This window comes from Podarcis tiliguerta, assembly GCF_965153285.1.
Source record: "Podarcis tiliguerta genome assembly, chromosome: 3".
Lineage (NCBI taxonomy): Eukaryota > Metazoa > Chordata > Lepidosauria > Squamata > Lacertidae > Podarcis > Podarcis tiliguerta.
The window spans coordinates 20,699,781-20,721,231 of NC_139536.1; the positions used below are offsets into that span (position 1 = coordinate 20,699,781).

The window sequence follows — 21,451 nt, forward strand, 5'->3', positions numbered from 1 at the left end:
AGCCTGGGAGGAGGAGGAGGTGTCAGAAGCTGAAGAGGTAACAGGGCGTGGTGAGCAGGGAGAGAAATCCCAAATCAGAAGCAGAGGCGGAAGCCAGAGAAGAGGGAGGCCAAGAGGCAGAGATGAGTCAGGTTGGTGACAAAGCCAGGGTGTCTCCCCCTCTGGCTGTGACCATCTCTCCTCCCCCTAGTCTCCCAGGACCAGAAGAGGTATGAAGAGGGAGGGGCAGAGACAGGCATGTTGGGCATAGCAAGTCTCTCTGAATTCCAAGGGGCTTACTCCCAGGTAGACGGGTATAGGTTTACAGTGCACATGTTAAAAAAGAAGACATGTGCCAATGATTGTGCAGTTTCAGTGCGTGTTGAAAACCTGCCTGTTTACAGAGGCCTTTGATTTATGCAAAACAACAGGAATTTTCACTACGACGCCTCCACATCATTTGGCTAAAGATATATTTAGTTGCTGCTTTCATACATTGCAATCCCTCATGGGGAAAAACAGTTCATATAGAAGGATGATGCATTCAATGCACACGGAACCTCTGAACACAAACTTGGTCCTAGTAATGTGCCAAGATGTTTCCCAGACCATTTATCCTCAATGAATGAGAAAGTAAATTTAGTTAGAAAATTATCCAAGGGAATAATGAGTGGGATGTTGGCTTTTTATTGCATTTGCCTTACTTCTCAGGTGACCAGTGTCTTTTCTTTCTTTCTTTGGCGATCACTCATAGCCAAGTAAGATTGTCTTCCATGAACATGGTTTTTACAATGACTCCGTAAGTGACTGTGGAGGCCAATTCTGGATCCACACGTCCTTCCACAGTGGGGACATTGGTTTCCGGGCAGGAGTTGATCACGCCAAGCATGCCTTCCTCTTAGCACATTTCTCCCTTGTGTCCGGAGTTTGAGTGTCTTCAAAGCCCATGACACCTTTGGTAAACGCTGTTCTCCAACTGGAGCGCTCACAGGCCAGTGTTTCCCAATTGTTGGTGTTTATACTACTGTACATTTTTTAAACCTCTTTTGTTGACCACCAGCATTACGCTTTCCATTTTAAGTTCGGAATAGATTACAGTGGTATCTCGGGCTAAGAACTTAATTCGTTCCGGAGGTCTGTTCTTAACCTGAAACTGTTCTTAACCTGAAGCACCACTTTAGCTAATGGGGCCTCCTGCTGCCGCCGCACCGCTGCTGCGCGATTTCTGTTCTCATCCTGAAGCAAAGTTCTTAACCCAAGGTACTATTTCTGGGTTAGCGGAGTCTGTAACCTGAAGCACCTGTAACCTGAGGTACCACTGTAGTTGCTTTGGAAGACAATAATCAGGCATCCGAACAACATGACCAGTCCAACAAAGTTGATGTTGAAGAATCATTGCTTCAACACTGGTGATCTCTGCTTCTTCCAGTATTAGTATTATTGGTATTAGTTCACCTGTATTCCCAAGTGACGTGTAAAAAATTTTGGAGACACCGTTGATGGAATCTTTCAAGGAGTTGGAGATGGCGTTTATAAGTGGTCCATGTTTCACAAGCATACAGTAAGGTTGGTAGTACAATAGCTTTGTAAACAAGCATTTTGGTTTGTCTAACCTTTTGAGTGCATTCTGCCCATCCGCACTCTTGCAGTCTGCACCCTTCAGCCTTCCAAAGTGCCTGCACTCACAGGAAAGCGCAGCAAACATGGACATCATGGAGTTTTTAGGAAGTGTGGGCTGGGAAGTTTGCAGAATGCCAAGAAATAATTGCACAATGAAAGAGGCTGTTCACTTACTCACACCCGCTTGGCCACGTCACGTGTAAGGTAAGTGTAAACTGCTAATTTTGTGAATTTCTCAAGCCTCCTGAGAAAGACGCAGAGACAAGAGGAATCCAGCCTCTTTCACATGGGACAAAAAATCTTCTGGAAATCTGAAGGCAAGATTCGTCATAGCACTAATTGGTAGCATTAAATTCTTATCTCCTTTGGGTGTGCATGTGTGGCGTCAGGTATCCCTACTGCCACACTCCTGCTGAGAGAGAGAGAGAGAGAATGTGTATGTGTGTGTGTGAGAGAGAGAGAGAGAGTGAGTGAGAGAGAGAGAGAGAGAGAGAGAGAGAGAGAGGTGATCAGTATTATCAGAGCTGATCCTTGAATGCAGCAGCTTATACACAGTCCACTGCTTCTCAAGAGGAACTCTGAATTGGGGCCAGTGGTTTGGTCTGTGCCCCCCCCCCCGCTCCCTCTTCCTTTTTCCCCCTTTTTCTTTTTTTTGTAGACTTATGTTTTGCAACATGCTGTGAATTCTGGCCTATTGATTAATGGGTCTTTCAACAAAAAGCAACCTTAATCTTTCCTTAATTGCCTTAATGGCTGTACAGCCTCGCTTTTATTCTTTCTTCCCACAATGTTGTTGCAAATGCTTTTGTGTCTTAACTTGGTGCCCAAACTAAGAACTTAGAAGAGACTGGCTCCTGTCTATTTCTCTCTGTGCGTGTCTCTTTCTGTGTCCTTCAAATTCCCATTCCCAAATGCCTTTTCATTTCCTTAGCTGATGGATGGCCCCTTGCTCGATGGCAGATTTTCCAAACTCCGCATAAATAAGCCAACACTTAACACAGCAAACAGTACGTCATGAAGAAAGGGCTCCTTTCTGATTGTTTTCAGTTCTGCAGTCTGGATTCAGAGATCACGCAGGCAACTCCATAGGCACATGCTATATGTAAGTATTTTGTCACTCAGACATCAATAACGTTCAAATCCACACTGAGAATTTCCATTACGGCTATAATCATTCTCCTGCTAAAGACTGCATATGATTTGTGCATTTGAAGGCCAATCTCAGAAATAAATACTGTAGATTTCGAACAAATTCTAAGAATTTACCCATTCTAGGGTACTATTCAATAATATCCAACAACATCAGAGTAGGCCCCTTGAACTTAACGCACCAAAGTCCATTGGCTTCAATAGATCTGCTTTGAGTCCGATCAACATTGGATACCCCACATGGACTATTAATATGTGCCTGCCCCATGCCTTTAATAGACATACCTTCCAACATTCCTCAGATGAAAACAGGGACATTTCTTACTCCCTGCCAACTGACCTTCCTTGGCCCCCACATTTTTATGCCCCCCCCCCGAGTATTTCCACCACCACTACCCCAATGGGGCACACACCTCTTCCAGGCAGAATTGACCTGAACTTCACTCTTTTCTTTTCCAGGCTAAGCATACCTGGTTCCTCCAGCTTTCCTCTCATGGGACTTTCCCCCAACCGACCACCTTCATTGTGCTCCTCTGAAACTGTTCCAGTTTGTCCAGATCAAGGAACCTTTTTTGGCCTGATGGGCTAGATCGCTATCTGTCCTCACCCCCCATAGGCTGGTGCTGACAGGTGGGCTGGACAACCCACTTGTCACTCACCAGGCATCATTATGTCAGATGACTGACAGGCGGTTTGTCCCACCCAGCTGTCCCTTGCGCAGCACTTCCCAAGCACTCAATAGCCAGTTGGCTGCCAGGCACTTGGGAACAATAGCACATGGGGTTTTGCTGGCCCTTTGCTCAGCAAAGCACCAAACATAGGGCTGGCAAAGCTGCTCTCTGCATGGATCGACTCTGTGATTGAGTGTCTCTGTGATTGAGGTGGGTGTGGTTTGGGGGAAAAGGCACACCTTATTTGGCTGGAGAACTGAACTGCAAATCTATTAAAAGTATAATTTTTGAAGGGTGGCCTCTTTTTTATTTCCATATTGTTCAGAAAGTTTTAATTAAATGCGAACTGAACAGAAATTTCTACCGCATCAATAGTTATGAGTAGAATGAGTTAGAAAAACCATATAGATTTGTTAGATTATGGCTGGTGGCGGTGGGGTGGTGGTGGAGAGATCACTAATAAATTGATGGGAGATAGATAGATAGATGATAGACAGACAGACAGACAGACAGACAGACAGACAGATGAATGCAGCATTATTCATGTGTTGCTATAATTCTGGTGGTCGGTCCTACAGAAAACCTGGGCTCAGTAGGGCTATCTGAAGACAATATTTCTAGTGCAGGAGGTTTTTTTAATCATTGGTGGAAATTGTTAAGCCTAGGGAATTAATTGGATATTGATTACAAATGATGGTTTCTTCTTTCCTGTACAAGTCCACGAATTATCTCCAGGAGGGTTCACACATTTATAGCACAATTTTATTTTATTTTTATTAAAGATTTTCTTGGTTTACAAAAGTATGTGCAATGTCTCTCTTTTTCCCCCCAAGTAACATTTTTTACAGGTCAGGTTCATTTGTTGAGACATTAGGAAGAAAAGGGGGAAAGAGGTGGAAGGGGGAAAAGGTGAGTGGGGATGGGGTGGCGATATTTCCATTTTACTTAATATATGTGGGGTTTTGTGTCAGCGTTGCTTGTGCATGTTCTCTGCTGTTCGCTTGTGTTCCTTTGGTGGTGAGAGAAGTTGGGGTTGGCCTAGGGTGTGGTTGTTCATTTGTGATTGGCTGTGGTAATCTTTGTTTTCATGTGTGAGTGGGGTGGGTGGGGTTTTCATGTGTGAGTGGGGTGGGTTGGATCAGGTTAGCCATCTTGATTTGTATGTTGTTGGTGGATTTTTGTCATCGTCTTGTTGGGCTGCGTATGTGATAAAGGAGAGCCATACCGGAGTGAAGATGTCTTCTTCTATTTGTCCCCATGTCAGTTTCAGTTTATTGGTTAATTTTTCTAGTAAGGCTGTTTCCCATACCATTGGTCCCTGCTTACTCCTGACAGGTCTCTCCAGTGTCTGGTTATGATGTTTCTGGCTGCTGAAAGTAGGTGGGTTATGAGTTCTTTATGGGCATTATTGTCTTGGAAGATGTTTAGTAGGGTCAATTCTGGGGTGAATGCTAATACTTGCTTAGTTATTTTACATAGTTTTCTGGGTGTTAGGTACCACCTGTAGGTGAGTTTCAGAATGAGTCCTTTTCTTTCCCCCCCATTGATATGGATTTAAAGGGGGGTTTAGACCACATTCTGGTCCATTGAGTGGGGCTAATCTCATAGCCTATGTCATCCTCCCATTGTTTTTTGATTGTGTCTAGGAGGTTCGTGGGATTTCGGAGTAGTATTTTGTATATTGCAGATACCACCCCTTTACCGTGTCCCTTTGTTGTTAGGAGAAGGTTTTCGAAGGTTGTCAGGGGCCTAGTTGCTGCTGATTTTACTGCTGGATTGTTTAAGAGGGCCTGTAATTGGTGTTGTGCTAACCAAGGCATTTGGGTGTCTTCTAGTTTGTCCTGTATTTCTTGTGTTGACAAAGGTTTGTTATTTTTATAGAAGTCTATTAGGCGATATAAGTCTTTGGTTTGCCAGGTTTTTATCTGGAGGTTTTGTGCTGTATGGTGGAATAATGGGTGGTACGCATGGGAAATTAGTGGGGATGGGGTTGGGGATAATTTGCCTATTTCTGTTTTCCATGCTTTGAGCATGGTCTGTGTGTACCTGTTAAGTGCTGTGGGAATTTTCCTTAGTTTGTTTGGTAGGAGTGGGTATGCTGTGGTGCAGGTATTTTCAATTGTGTCCCTCTCTAGGTGTACCCATTGTTTTGTCTCATCTTCTAGTATATATGGGATTATATGGCATATTTTGGTTGGCAATGTAATATGCTTCTATGTTGCAGATTCCCCATCTTCTTTCTGAGGTGGGGAGGTGCAGGTATTTGGGGCTTATTCTTGGTTTTTTATGTGAGAAGATAAAAGAGTGTAGTTTTCTCTGCCATCTGCGGAGTTGGGTTGGGGGAATCCAGATTGGGAAGGTTTGGAATAGGTAGGTTAATTTTGGGAGGGTGATTATTTTGATCATGACTATTTTGCCTGAAAGAGTGGAATTCATGTTGTTCCATCTCTTTAGGTCTTTGTTAATTTGTTGTCACAGGGGCTTGTAGTTGTGGAGGTATAATTTATTGAGGTTTCTGGTTATTTGCACCCCTAGGTATCTGAACTTGGTGTGGCAAAGTTTTATTTTGGTGACATTAGTGAGTTCTTTTTGTGTGTGAGGAGGGGTGTTGAAGCACATAGCTTCTGACTATTTTGCAAATTTACCTGTAGGCCCGACACCATTGCAAATGTGTTGAGTTCTCTGATTAGGGAGGTTGCTGTGCTTATGGTATCTGGTGTTGTGACCATTAGGTCATCTGCAAAGAGCCCTAATTTATAGGTTCTGCCTTTTATTTCCATCCCCTTGATGTCTGTGGCTGCTTGGATTCGGATTGCTAAGGGTTCCAGAGCCAGGATAAATAAGAAGGGAGACAGTGGGCATCCTTGTTTCATGCCTCTTTGGATTGCTATAGTATTAGAGTCCATATTGTTAGCTCTGCATTTTGCTGAGGCTTGGGAGTATATTTGTTTGAGGATTTGTAGGAAGTTGGGGCCAAATTTCAGGTTAGTTAGTACTGCTAATATGTATTTCCACTCTAAGCGATCAAAAGCTTTGAGGATGTCTAGGGACATAATTGTCAGTAGGAATTTAGTTGCCTTGCAGTGTTAGATCAGGTTCAATAGTTTCCTGATGGGGTCTGTTATATTGCGGCCAGGGACAAAACCAGTCTGGTCTGGGGCTATTAACTTGTGTAGGAAAATTTTTAGGCAGTTGGCCAAGATTGATGTGAATATTTTGTAGTCTTGGTTTATTAATGAGATTGGGCGGTATGATTCTACTTTGAGGCTGTCTTTCAGTGGTTTTGGGATGGAGACTATTTTGGAGTGGGTCCAGGTTTTGGGGATGGGCTTCCCTTTTATGATGTCATTGAATAGGCGGGTCATTTAGGGCATCAGGGGTTCTTTGAATTTCCTATAGAATTCTGCTGTGAATCCGTCTGGGCCTGGGGCTTTGTGTGGTTTTAGGTTTTTGAGGATTGTATCTATTTCCTCTGGGGTGATAGGACTATACATTAATTCCTGTACCTTATCAGTTAAAGTAGGCATGGTCAGTCTTGCTAGGAATTTTCTGATTTCCTTCTCAGGTGGGTTAAGGGAGGTGCATAGGTTGGAGCAGAATTCTTTTTGCTGTTGTTTCATTGTGGTGGTCGTGGCTGTCACTTGGTGGTCTGTCGGTTGCCATCCCAGTGGAGGGTCGAGTTCGAGGTTCTTCAGTAGTTGCAGGACTTCAGATATGTCGGTAGCCATGTGTTGTGTTGTGTTGGTTGTTACAATGAGGTAGAAGGGGAAGTCCCATCAGTACTTGATCCCTGCTTGTTGGAGACGCTGGGTGCATGGGTGTAGGCTTTTCCTCTGATTTAGGGTGTCCTGAGATAAATCCTGTAAGGCCAATATTGGGTTGTGTCCGTATCGAAGGTTGGTTGAGTTTCTGAGGTTGTTTCATACCTCTTCTTTCTTTTTGTAGTATGTGAAGCACACAATGATGTCTCTTGGGGAGGCGCTAGGTTTCAGCATAGGTTTTAGGGCTCTGTGAGCCCTCTCCAGGTCGTCTACATCGAGTGTCAGGTTTGGGATAGTATTTTTCAGCCAGCGAACAATTAGGTCTGCTGGGCTTTTCTCCACTTTTTCAGGAAAGTTGCAGAAGCAGATGTTGCAGCGTCTACCGTGACCGTCGAGGTCTGCTTGTTTGATTTTCATTTCTGTGTTTTCCATTTCTATTCTTTCTAGTTCAGCCAACTTATTATTCACACGTGTGTTTTTCTCTCAGTACTCCTCTATTATTCTTTCTTGTATTTGGTTCTTGTTTTCTAGAGTTTCCACTTTGGTGGTCAGGTCACTGAATGCTTTCAGTAGTTCTGTTAGTCTTCTTTTCACTTCCTTCAGTTCTTGTTTTGTTGTTGCTGTGTCGTTCTCATCTTGGGGGGGGGGGTGTTGTGTTCTCAGTGTTGTTTGCCATCTCCCTGGTTGGTGTCACCGCAGTCTCACTGATGCTTTTGGTTTAAGACCTGCTTGATGTCCTCTTGGGGAGGAGGGTGTTGTGATTTGGAGTTGTGGTGGTGGTGGTTCCTGGTTGTTGCTGAGCTGCACAGACGTTGTTGACTGGTGGCTTTTACAGAGCGTCTGGATTAGGCGGTCATTTGTGTCTCATCTGGGTTGTGTTTCGAGAGCTTCTCTGGGGTTCCCGCAATCTCCTCAGTGGTGCACACTCTCCTCTTCTTTCCTGTCAGCGGCAGCAGCAACAGTAAGGTTGGGGCTCCTTTTTCTTTCTCTCTTTCTCTTTCCCCCTTTCCTTCCCCCTCTTCACATTAGCTCCGCGGTCCTCCTGGTCCTGGAGCTCCTCTGGGTTGTTGGGTGAGTGGCCAGGTGCCTTCCTGGCTCGGTCAAGGTTGTGTGTGGGGGTGTGTGTGTTTCGGCTCCTCTGATAAACGCACCGGGCACCCCGATTCCTCTCTGCTAGTGGCGCTTGCGGCAGCAGTCCCGGCAGCCCGGGAGCCAGCCAGCCAGAGCCGTTTACTCGGCTGGCTTCAGGAGCTGCTTTCTGCCGTGGCGGCCGCCATGGTGCCTCACCTTTATGGCACAATTAAGGTATAATTCTGAAACTTCTGAATGGACTGTACTGCCATAAAGAGGAAGGGTGGTGTGTGACGAGAGACAGCATACATTTTTTAAATACTTAAGGCAGCCTGGACCAACCTGATGCCCTCCATGTGTACCTGCAGGCCACCTTGAAACTATTTGTGTTGTAGAGTGGCACTCTTTTTTAAAAAAATAAAACATTTTGGACTACAGCTCCCAACAGTCCCAATCAGCACCTATTGACAGGGGCTGATGGGAGTTGTAGTTCAAAATGTATGGAAGGCACCAGGTTGGCCAAGGCTGACTTACGGTGTCAATTACCTTTCTGTGTGATTATTTTCAAATACATCAAATATATTTGGTCCACATGCACACATAGACGTGCACACACATAATGGTTTAATGCTGGAATGGGAAACCTGGATGTTAGCATGTCCAAGAGTCAGAAATAGTTGGGCTGCCAACAATGCCTGGAAGGCCACAAGTTCCTCAGTCCTGGCCTAATGGAACAGTATTTTTGGGCTGCATTTGGGTTTATGCTAGGGTTGCCATATTCCCAAAAGTGAAAAACATCTCCTCCCAAAAGTTTTTGGCCTTTTTTAATTTTTAATTTTATTTTTTTAAAATTATCTCCTCTTTTGCCATATGTCTGGGGACATTTATTTCCTCCCAATTTGCTGAAAATCTGCCTAGATGCCATTTTCCGTCCGAACTCCCTGACGTGTCCAGGAAAACCCAGTCATATGGCAGTCCTTAGCTTATGCACATTTCCCTGGGAGTAGACACATGTTCTAATTATAGAATTACACTGTTGTTTTTTCCACATATATAATCACTGCCTCCTCTCTCTCTGTTTTGTGATATATTTGGTGCTTGACATCCCCATCCTTCTTGAAGCACCAGACTGGCTGTCAAAATGTAAGATTTATTGAGTCACAAGTTGTAAGATTGGTCACAAGTTGTGAGAACCTAATTTATGGCACCCGAATACTCACTAAGACACGGGTTGCTAAATTGCAACCCATAAGCCCTGTTGGATCAAATCAAAGGCCTATCTAATCCAGCAATCTATTCCCATGGCACTCTCCACACAGATGATTCCTAGCAGCTGTTATCACTTCCTATAGCACTGGAAGTAATATTTAGCCATCATGACTAGTAGCTATTGATCACTTTATGCTCCATGAACTTGTTTTTCCCCCTCCTATTACAGCCATAGGTGGTTATCGCTACATTTTATTGGTAGCAAATCCCATAGTTTTGTTGGATTCCGAGCCATTATCAGCAGAAACTGGCATCTCTCCCAGGCACCCGGCTCGGTCTCCTGTTGACCTCCCGGTCTGCTCTCCCGGCAAAGACCAGGCAGAGGTCGCGATAGGCGATCCTTCTCAGCGTGAGAAGAACACACCACTCTTTCCTGCCCCCCCGGCAGGGGAAAGAGATAAGACAGAAACGTATTTACATGGCTTTTATTTCTGTCTCCAGCAGTGTTACAAAAGCATGTCTGCTCTCATCAACCTCCAGCAGACGACTCACAAAAGCACTTCCTGTGCAGCTCATATTACACTCTGAGCTAATTCCGGTGCTGTCTGTTTCCCACAGACACTCCCAACAGCATGTGACTTTTCCCAGCAATCAGCTTGCAGCATCATTGCTTCAATATTGTAACATACTCCCCCATTTGATTCAATGCGTGCTGCGAGCAAAGCTTGACCCAGAGAAGAAAACAAACAGTTGTTATACATATAACACTCCCCTGTTGTTTCAGTTCCACCCTTGGAACTACCCGCCACTGGTTTCCCCAGTGTACCTCTCTGGTTGTCTGCTTTCCAAGGAATGAGTGCATCTGCATTTCCTTGGCTAGGGAATGTAGTGTTACGCTTAGCAACTCCCTGTTGTGTCTTTGTCTCTGACTTGGACACAGCTTTTGCCTGTCTTGAGTTGTCAACAATAGTAACACACGCTACAGCTGAGTTAGCAAACTCAGGACTTTTTGGAGAACCAGTTCCAATAGTAAACAGTGGTTCATCCTCCACCTGTGAAGGTCTAGCCATTGTGTGAGATTTCCTCTCAATGACTGTGTCAACTGAGCTCTTCGAGCTATCACTATCACTCTCAGTACCACTGTAATCAGTAAAATCATCATCATCATCTGAACTGTCCTCAGTGGGAAATGTGTGAACAATTACTCTCTCCTGTTCAGGAGCACTCTCTAGAAATTTTGTGAGAATCACCTGACCAGATTCAGACAAAATTACTCTGTAGAGACCCTTTTCATAACCCACAAAAATGCCTCTGGCATTTTTCACCCCATCTGGAGTTTCTGTCCTGATTTGTGATCCAAAAACCTTAAAATGCGCGACCGAAGGTTTTCTGTGGAACAGCTTTTCAAAAGGAGAACATTCCATACCTTTGGAAACCTTTCTCACCCAACAATAACAATAACATGATAGGGACTCCGCCCAAAACTCATGTGGCAAATGTGAACTCAGCAATTGCGCCTTCATCCCATTTTGCAATTCTTTGTTCACTTGTACACAGACACTTCTGTTCCATGCATCTGCTGAAACAGCAACCTTGTGCCTGATTCCTTTCTTATGCAGGAAATCCTGAAAATCCTGTAAAAGAAAAACTGGCTTTTCATCTGTGAAAAGACAATCAACGTTAGCATCATGAATATCCTTAACCTTGCCACAAAACTCTTTAAACCTTTCTAAGGCTTCTTGTGGTCTGTTCAACATGAATAACCACACGTAATGGGAAAAATGATCCACACACACAAGATAAAATCTTGCATTGCCTCTAGACGGTGCTAGAGGACCAATCACATCAGCATACACTCGCTGAAAAGCTTTGGTTACTCTCGTAGTTTTCGTCGTACCTGCAAGAGAGATCATGTTAGATTCAGAAGCATTACATTTTATGCAATCACTTTCATCAAAAGTCAACAAATACAGTCCATCTTTCTCTCTGGCAGAAAGATACAGTTCTCCATCTTTGAAGATTTTGCAGCTTTCTTCATCATAGGACAATTTCAGTCCTTTCTTCGTGATCTGCGATACACTCAGCAGATTGTACTTTAAATCAGGAACCAAGTACACATTGTTTATAGTCAAGTTCAGACTTTCAAGATACACAGTCCCAAACCCGATCGCTTCCAGCTCCTGGCCATTGGCCAGTTTCACAGTGAAGCTTTGCTTCTTAAACGTTGAAAGCAGTCCTCGGCGCGACGTCATGTGTTGCGTGCAACCCGTGTCAATAACAAAAGCGTTCTCCATTGAAAACTCGGCTTTTGTTGACAGCAATGCCTTTTCAGGTTTCATCTGGGACTTGGTACGACTTTTGCCTGACGCCTCAGGCTTTGCAGAGCTCCCCTTAGCTCCTTTCTGTTGACGTGGCTTCTTACAGTTCCGCTGAAGATGCCCAGTCTGTCCACAATTGAAACAACGGACAACGTTCAAAGCAACAGCCTTTTCTTCACTTGCAATAGCAGTGGGGGTGTCAGGATTCCGAGCTTCTCTCCCCCTGTCTTTGACATCTATTGCAGCAAGTCTATCTCTTTCGTTCAGAACGACTGAACAGATTCTTTCCACAGTTAGATCGGCCGCTGGTAGCGAACCAAGCTGACTTGCAACGGTTTTATAAGTCCGATTAAGGCTGTTAATAATCATGAAGCAGAATATCTCTTCCTGTAGAGGGAAATTGCGTTGCGCCATCTGCTGGCGTAAGAATTTCATCTCTGTCAAATGCGCTTGTACATCTCCATCAGGCGCTAGCCTTAGATTGGTTAGCTTCTCAAACTGCAGCAACGCTGAAGAACCAGCATCTCTTTGATGTATTCTACGCAGCGTTTCCCAAATCTCACGTGCGTATTCCAAATCCTGAACATGCACGAGTTGATCATCTGAGACACACAGAATTATGGCCGTCCTGGCTCTGACATTCTGTGAATTCCAACCTGGCGTTGGTGCAGCAGGGATGGGGTTCTCAATCACCCTAAAAATCCTCTGATTCTGTAGCAGGGCTTTCATCTTTATAGACCATGAGGCATAATTGTCATTAGTCAGTGGAGGTGGGTAAGGTAAGCCTCCCCCCTTCTTGGTATCCATTTTGAATCCAAGCTTCAGCTCTCACTTTCGAGCCTTGTAAAATCCAAGAGTCTGTTGGATTGTTTACTGCCTTTTTGCACCTGGCAGCTAAACGCAGGCTGCTCTGGAAAGTCCCTTCCAAGAGTAGTGAGATAAGTCAAAACAAACGCTGGAATGTTTACTCAGTGTTTTTCCAGCCTCTTCACAGTCCCAGCCTCTTCCGGTTGGCCAGTGATTTTCCACTTCCTTTTCAAGCTAGCTATCTCCGAAGTAGCTGAAAAGATTGACGTCTCGTTGCTTAGCAACTGGACATTCCAAACTTGAACAACAAGCTTCTTATCAGGCCCTGGTATGCGAAGAATGTGGCTCTCTCTCAGTGCCGTTTCTAATCCAAGAAAACAGCTCTCGTGAACCAGAGAATCTTCAATCTGCGTTCACCCTTTTAGCCCATAAAATCAGCATACCTTGGGGGTTCCGTTGCTCGGTAGCTTATCAGCAAAACTGATTGCTCCGGTGCTCTGCCGGTCTTGCAGATTCCATCCGCCCGCTACCATATCTTCCCTTATCTTCAAGCAGAGGATGAAGTTACGATCCACCAACCTCTATCGCTGCTCTCATGGAATGAAACCATCGGCGATCTGCTACCAGATGTTGGATTCCGAGCCATTATCAGCAGAAACTGGCATCTCTCCCAGGCACCCGGCTCGGTCTCCTGTTGACCTCCCGGTCTGCTCTCCCGGCAAAGACCAGGCAGAGGTCGCGATAGGCGATCCTTCTCAGCGTGAGAAGAACACACCACTCTTTCCTGCCCCCCCGGCAGGGGAAAGAGATAAGACAGAAACGTATTTACATGGCTTTTATTTCTGTCTCCAGCAGTGTTACAAAAGCATGTCTGCTCTCATCAACCTCCAGCAGACGACTCACAAAAGCACTTCCTGTGCAGCTCATATTACACTCTGAGCTAATTCCGGTGCTGTCTGTTTCCCACAGACACTCCCAACAGCATGTGACTTTTCCCAGCAATCAGCTTGCAGCATCATTGCTTCAATATCGTAACAAGTTTAACTACTGGCTGAGTTAAGAAGTACTTCCTTCTGCCTGTCCCAAATCTCTCACCATTCACTTTCTGTGGCTGAACCCAGGTTCCAGTGTTGTGAGAAATAAAGGTGGAAGGAAACACTTCTGTATATCCATTTCCTTCGCACAGTACACAGATTTTTGCAGCTCTATCATGTCTTCCCCTTGCCTGCCATTTTTGTAGACTGAAAACCCCCAAACCCAAAGAACCATCCTGTCTCTCTAACATCCTCGTAGCCATGCAGGTCGCAACATGACTTTTCTACCACTCATCTTCCACACCTGTGAGCTAGAGTCACCAGGAATCCAATTTCATTTTATACTAGCTCAAGGTGGGTGTTGGTAGTGATAAAGCTGAGGCCACTCATGTACCCAGAACGACAGATTGCATGCACCATTGTGATGCAGGTGAAAACAGCAACCTCCATATTCTCCCTCTCTATTCTGCCACACATCTCCATGACACAGCTTCACCATCATGTGAGTCTCCTCATCCACATTGGTTGGGCATGGAAATAGACAAAGTAAGGCCATCAGATACTATGTGTTGACTACATGTTTGGGGCTGACGTCAACACGAAGGGGCCATTTTTAGCAGTAATGTTTAGGTCTAACTTAGGGATGGGGGAACTTATGGCCACCAGATGTTATTGGACTGCAACGCCTGTTATCCCATGCTTCATGAGGCTGATGGGAGTTGGAGTCCAACAGCATATGAGGATCAACAGTTTCCCATTCCTGGTCTAACCTATGACATATTTCACAGCTGCGGGGATGTTGAACAGATAGACGGATCCCTGTTGTGACTTCCCAGGTCAATGGGAAAGGGATCTTTTGAAGCTGGCATGTAAAAAAAACACAATAATTCTTAGGTGGGGCACGACACCAAAACACAAAGACATCACAGTTATCTTGCTCACTATGAAAATGCCTTATTTACTTATGGAAAAGCAAATCTATCTATTTCCCCCCCCCAAAAAAAATTCAAGACCATGCCAGCATGCCATGACTAATGATCAGTGCATATGATTTTCATGGGTCAAGGCCTAATAATCTATCCAGGGCCTTCAAATTAGGGACTGGAAATATAGTGTACGTTGCAAAGTTTTTGTACATATTCTTGACAATGACTTTAAATAAATAAATAAATACACACTGATTTGCAGAAATTTGTTTAAGCATAAAAAACATTTTTTTTAAAAAAAAGGGGGGAGTATCTTGAATATTTATTTTGCTGGCCACAATATGCATCTTAAAACTACCCTTCCAAGTAAATTTGCTAATCAGGCTATTAAGGGAAAGAAGCATATCTTGAAATATTAAAATTGTGTCTGGCAATGACACATTTTTTGCTATTAAAACATGTATAATGACTCTTAGATTGAGCTTGCCAGATATGTTTAATACATAACTTAAATTGCTAATCCTCAGAATAGGAGCAGAAGAAATTCAGAACTGCAGAAGGCAGGAGAAAAAATGCAGCACAGCAGAATTTGTAAGAACATTTTCCAATTTTATTTACCTGGAAATTGGAAGTGCATTTTAGTTTTGCATGCTACACTTCATACACTTTCTTCAGATTCGTGATCCACCTCTTTAATGAGAGTATTTTCCACACACACACACAAATATATACATATATGCAAAGCGATGATAATTTAGCATTTTAAAAGTTTTCCCCAACCGTTCAGTTATATGCCCCAAACCATATATCCACTGCAAATACACCCTCCTAGTGACTGCAATGCATTGAATTAATTGTATACTTAGAAGAAGAAATCAGAAATGGGCACTTCTTTTCTATGCACACTTACTTGGAAGTAAAAGTCATAGACAAAGTGGTTTTTCCTTCTAGGACTGGTCTGTAAGTTTGATATATTTTCCCAAGGGAACAATTTTTTTTAATTGTTTCAAACTGAATTCCATCAATTGTAGAAAAAGAAACCGTATAGTTTTTGAGCAAATAAATTTAATGTTTTTATGTTAACAACATTGACAGGGGGGGAAATGGGTGTCACTTTTAAAAACCCAGCCTAAAGTTTGTTAGGAAATAACAATTTATTAAGAATTATGATATTGTTAAAAGTCTAATACAATTATGTAAGAGTATTTGAAATGGCTACTTCTAGGCATTTCTAAAACACTACCTTGGTTGTGATCCTAAATTTAGTTGAAATTAATGGAATCTTACTTCCAGGTACATATTTTTTAAGAATGGGGTGTTTGTGGAAAATTATCCATTTTAGCTACACCAGCACATATTTCTAAAATTATATGGGGTGAGATTCTCTGAATCTGTAAATATTGTGTTGTCCATGGGCATATGTCTACCCATTCAATGTCATTTTTTACATCTGCTTGAGTAGAAATATTAAAATATAGGTAGCATCACGGGGCTGAGCTTATACTTGGAATTACATCTAAGCAGTAATAGCCTATATTTATATATCAGCTAGGTGCATCACTGATAGCAACATCTTCAACATTCTGATACATTTGGAAATATATTTTTCCTCCTTTTCTGGGTAAATTAATACTGGATAAAAAGCACACACCTCAAGGTAAACAGTTTTCTCTTTCTTGAATAAATATATATTTGTGTAATAAGAGTTCCTTTATTGCAAATTCTCTCTCTTCAGATTATGCTTTTTTTACAAGTTGCAAATACAGTGTACTGTATTGTGATACTTCCACTTGTAGTGTTCTTTACTGCAAACTTGTGATTAGTATTTGGTGTGTTACATTTTGGTGGTGTTAGTCATTTATTTGACTGCAGTTGTTAGCAAAACGTGCATCTCCATGTTGTTTGTCTTTTTAATGAAACAAAATACAAACACAAACCTTCCACAATAACTGATATTTAATGCTTCTGAGCACTGCTGTAAATTTTAAAATAGAACAGATCGGTTAAATAGTTAAAGCATGAAAGAAAGTGCTAGCAATATGGACAGATATGAAATGTTAATAACTCAATAAAGAGACTCACACCATTCTACGGGCATGTTTTCAAACACACCAAATTATCATTTGGAGAGCTCACCTTTTGCTAAAAGGAATGGAAAGCTGCATAAAACATGGGGCATCTGAAATATCTCTGAATGCAAATGCTAAATTGGTTTTAAACGGATGTATGTTTTAACTCGGCTGCACCATTTCAAATAATTCTTTATGTAGCAAAACAGAATCCATTATTCACACATGAAAAAGAGAGTGTTAAGCCTACCTTTTAAAAAATTGACTGGTAGGGTTACAAGTCGTTGCCGCAGTTCTCTTATGCAAAGACATCAGCTTCTCTGCTTGTTTGTTGCCAAAAGGGGGGGGGGGAAGGATGGGGAGGGGGAAAGAGAATAATTATTTTGTGCCTGAGCAAAAAGAAGAAGAAGAAAAACCACTCTTTGATAACAGCAGATTCTCCTGTGCATTAGCAAGGCTGTTGTTCCCCACTTCCTGAAGATTATCCACCTTTTTTTTCCTAAGGCATCTTGCTCAAGAGACATAAATGGGGAGAAAACCCAGGACAGATCAACTTGCAACCCCAAGTCAATGGAACACTTTTGACTGATGTCTGCTGAGCAGAATTAGACCCCCAATCCAAGATAAATATTTCAATATTCTGCCCAAGACAGAATGAGAGACAATGAAGCACTTATCCAAAACAGACCTGGCTTCGAAACAGAGGCAGAATGCCTGAATCAGGAAGCCTTGCTATAGAAAAGTCTGCCTTTTAAAAGCTTCTCACACGCGCTAAAAATTGAATGAGAGAACGGGCAGATAGATATGTGGACATTAGTGTTCCAAGCAGGCTATGCCACTGTCTCAAGATAGCCGTTTCTTTCTATCAAGGGCAATGCAGCATCACAATATGGGTGCAATTGCAGAAAAGTAGCCCATCAGCTTTAAACTGCACTCTCTTCTCAGGTACAAAACTGAACAATAGTTTAAAAATTGACCTCTGCAAAACAATTGTGTGCAAAAGGTCATTTATCTAAACCACTGCTTCGCAAAATGATGAAATTAGATACTCTCTCAGTTCTGCATCCGTGATGCGCTCCCTCTCTCTCTCTATCCAGAAATGAAACATGTAGCACAATCAATTCTCTGCATGTTTACAAAAAAAAAGCAAGTTCCACTGTATCCGTGGGGTTTACTTTATGTTAAGTGTTTTTAGGATTACAGCCTAAAGCTCTCAAAATGTAATGATAATGACTTACTTGTCTTATTTGAAAATGAGCATTAAAATTAACTTTACAGCCTAATTGCACATTAAATATCACACTGCCATCATCACATGCAAGTGATCTATAGCCTCAGAATCAAACACAACTCTGTGTTTCAATGAGACTTACTTTTAAAAAGCATGCTTTGAGACTTTGCTGTCAGTTCCTTCCATTTGGATGAGTTTAGGCACAGATTTTAATTTTATCTCCTGGGTATGGATCATATAGGCAGCATGAACATTACAGCAGCATTGCAGCTACAGAGCGTGATCACTTTCCTTTCCGAAATTAATTTTTAAAGAAAATTTCACTTGCTATGAGCTTTGTGGAGAAGAACAGAACCATTTAACAACCTTCCTCTTAACAGGCTGCAGTCTTCTGAGGTAAAACAAAACAAAACAAAGCCCCACAGGGAATAAATGTTAATAATCTGGGTTCATTTGCAGCAAGAACCATGGATTTTCAAAACAACTTTTAATGAGAGATAAGAGAGCAAAGGAAGTGTCACCGTCAAAATCTGTGATAAAACCATGTGGGGGAAATGATAGATACTGACAGACAGACAGACAAACAGACTGAAAGACATATAGACACAAATAGACAGATAGATAACCCATCTGTGCAAATGGGTCTGTTTCTTAATTGTCTTCAACAACACTATTAATTATTTAAGCAACAATGTGATGCTTTTACGGAGTTTTTACACGCCGGATAAATAATAGGCAGGTCTCTTCCCACAAGGTGCTTACAATCTAAATTAGGCTATGGGAAAGGCAACAGAGGTGGAAAAGAATGATGGATGGATGGATGGATGGATGGATGGATGGATGGATGAAATGAATGTGTTCCTGAACAAATGCAGATGTGTTGCATTTGGAAACAAGAACAAACTTGCTTTATTCCCCAATGAGAATGTGAAAGTGGATGGCATGTAGACCACTATCTGCCAAGGTACAAGTGCCTATCTATATCTGTATCTGCTGTTTTAAACGCCTGCTTATTTGGCTCATGTGTTTATTCTGTTGCTTGTTTTGTAAACCTCTTTAAGGCCCTTTATAGTGAAAAGGGGCCTATAGAAAAAAAGAGGGAGCTAAATAAACATATATAAACGTATAAATATAGAAATAAAGCCTTTCCCTATTTCCCCCTCTGCATATGGATTCAGAAAAAGGTATCTTCCCATGTCAAGCAAGCAATATGCAAATAGGTCGGGGCCATCTTGACCCGCAGCTTACACCTGTACCAACAACAACGCTGGCGCAATTTCTCTTACCTTAATGAACTTACATCTTTAATTTCACAGCTTGGCCCCTTTTGTGCTTGGCCTGCTAAACAAAGACGCCGAACTGTTTCCAGTCCGTAGGCGCCACCCTCCCCTCCAAACAGCTGTGGAAACTTTAAACCATGACAAGGATTTTTGCCCCTTGTGAAACTGTCAAAAGCAATAAATATTTTTCTTTTCCCCCCCATCATTAGACACTCTTAAGAATGCCTCCTCCATTGTCCACTGTAATTCCCAGCGCTCACTGGGCAGAAGCTTTATTGTCTAAAACGAATCTTGAAGTGTGAACAATACCGGTGGGGGGGGGGGGTTGATGGTAGAAGGACCTACACTTTTTTCCCCCCTCTCCCTCTCCCTCTCTCTCAATCTCTCTCTCTTTTTTCTGTAGAGGGTGTAACCGTTAGGAATGTGGTGCTTCTCCATAGACAGCTTTGCCAAAAGAGCACTTGTGTTTTTTAACACTGGTCTTTCAGAAAGACGCTCAAGTTAAAGCATTGTGCCCCACTGTAAATAGATGCACTCACTAGAATAGGCCTTCTTCACTCCTAATTAGGGAAGTAACTCTAGAAAGACAGAATGTCACTTGCAAGACTGGAGTCTTTGTTGGGTTTGTGTGCGTCCCCACTATGTGAGGTAATTGGAGTTGTACCTTTTAGAAAGCTGCTAATTTCGCATAGGAAGTGCTAACAAGACCTTTGTGTAGCCTGTTTTCCTTCTTCCTTTTTAAGGAAGTTACAGACCTTGAGTACTGGGGGGGATTGGCTGGGCCAAAGCCCGGCGAAGGAAGCCGCAGTAATGAACCACTTCAGCTTGCAGTTAGGAAAAGGAGGCCTAATTTTCAGGCCTGAGAATACTGGGCTTGACAAAAGGTTCTGTTTAAGCTTATTATACGGGACATTCTTACGGCCTATACAGCTTCCCTTTGCAATGACCCTCTCAAAATAAGTGCATCAAGTTTGTGCAAATAGAAACATGCAACTTTCCAGGTTTACGGTATAGTTTTCTTTACAAAGCCATTTGTAATATAATGCAAGCTGCAATTAGCATGGACCGGAGCAACAAGATCCAGCCAGAAAAGTTCCTTTAACAAAAGGCAGAGAACTGGAAGAATTAAGTAACAGTTAAATATTAGCTGGCCTGTCAAATCATATGCCACTATATATAACAAAATTAAATCATTTCATATCCTCAGATTAGGCAGAAGTCAACGATTTATTAATTCTGCCAATTTTAAATTATCCAAGGGGGGGGGGAGCACCTGGTTTTAAAACAAATAAACACTCCACCTTGCATTCGGCTTTTATAGCTGTCGATGTCATCAAAATGCTGACTGGAACTACATGTAAAACATCCACATGCAATGAAATGAATTACTACTTGCAGTGATGAAAAATAGTTTCACCAAAGATTTTTCCCCCCTCCCCATGCTTGAAATATAGAAGTTATAAAAAGAACCAACTGCAAAGAATGAAAAAGTGACCTTTTCAGATCAGGGGCTAAAATGAAAAGTCTTCTGGTAAGAAAAGGGAGGGAAATTCCATTGCTCATAATAGCTTTTAATGCTTTTTTCCTACACACTGTCTATCTGATAATAATGGCAAGGTTAGAGTAAACAATGAAGACTATGTTTGCACATATTCCACTTTTGGCATTCTCCATATAAATTTTCTGAAACACTTAAGAGAATAGATACATAAACCTGTGACCTTCAAATGAGCTTTTTGATATTGTCGACACTTCGGATTATGAAAAAAAGGAGGTCACAAAATTGAGCCATTTTTGCATCGTAATGAATTCCATTCTGTTGGGTAAACAAAGCTAAATTTTAAAACAGGGGCCTGACATCTGTCTGGCTCAATATGCTTTCCTATTCTTCAGAGTGGGGAGGGAAAGTGAAATGTAAGTTCTTCATGCAGGTTGTAAATGATTATATATACATAAAAAATAACAATCCAGCAAACACACAAGGAGGACATTTGGTCCAATTCAGTATTTTCCAGACAAAGGCAAGAAGAAAATGTTCCATTTTATGGCTTTATTTTTCAAAAATAAAATAAAACAGCTTACAAACAACGGTCCTGCAATACAATAGAGGGGCCAATGCTACCATTATGGCGCTAACTCTTATTGACAAGAGCTATGAGGGCCTCCAAAAGTTACTCCTATTTCCGCCGTGCCTTTGTCCGTCTGTTGTCCTCTCTCAAAGGCTCAGTTTGGTATTGTTGCAAAAAAGAAGGTGGGGGGAAACCCAACCACCACAAAAAAACCCCTCTGCACCCACATTTATTTCCACCATCCCACCCCCCACCCT

The 21,451-nt window shown here is 42.5% G+C and overlaps 2 long non-coding RNA genes across 3 annotated transcripts in view; one reads left to right on the forward strand and one right to left on the reverse strand.

The window, feature by feature from the left end:
• LOC310674231 overlaps positions 1-19,235 on the reverse strand; it is a 46,453-nt gene extending 27,218 nt beyond the window's left edge. The window contains exons 1-2 of one of the 2 annotated variants that reach the window (XR_014509456.1): positions 19,132-19,235; positions 16,865-16,934 (exon numbers count right to left, since the gene is read on the reverse strand). This is a non-coding gene — a long non-coding RNA (uncharacterized lncRNA). Of the gene's footprint in view, positions 1-16,864; positions 16,938-19,131 lie in introns of both variants that reach the window. The other variant, XR_014509457.1, reaches the window with a different exon arrangement.
• LOC310674247 overlaps positions 1-19,235 on the forward strand; it is a 33,007-nt gene extending 13,772 nt beyond the window's left edge. The window contains exons 2-4 of the long non-coding RNA XR_014509476.1: positions 1,629-1,803; positions 2,531-2,701; positions 19,162-19,235. This is a non-coding gene — a long non-coding RNA (uncharacterized lncRNA). The remainder of the gene's footprint in view (positions 1-1,628; positions 1,804-2,530; positions 2,702-19,161) is intronic.
• Positions 19,236-21,451: the final 2,216 nt, after the last annotated feature.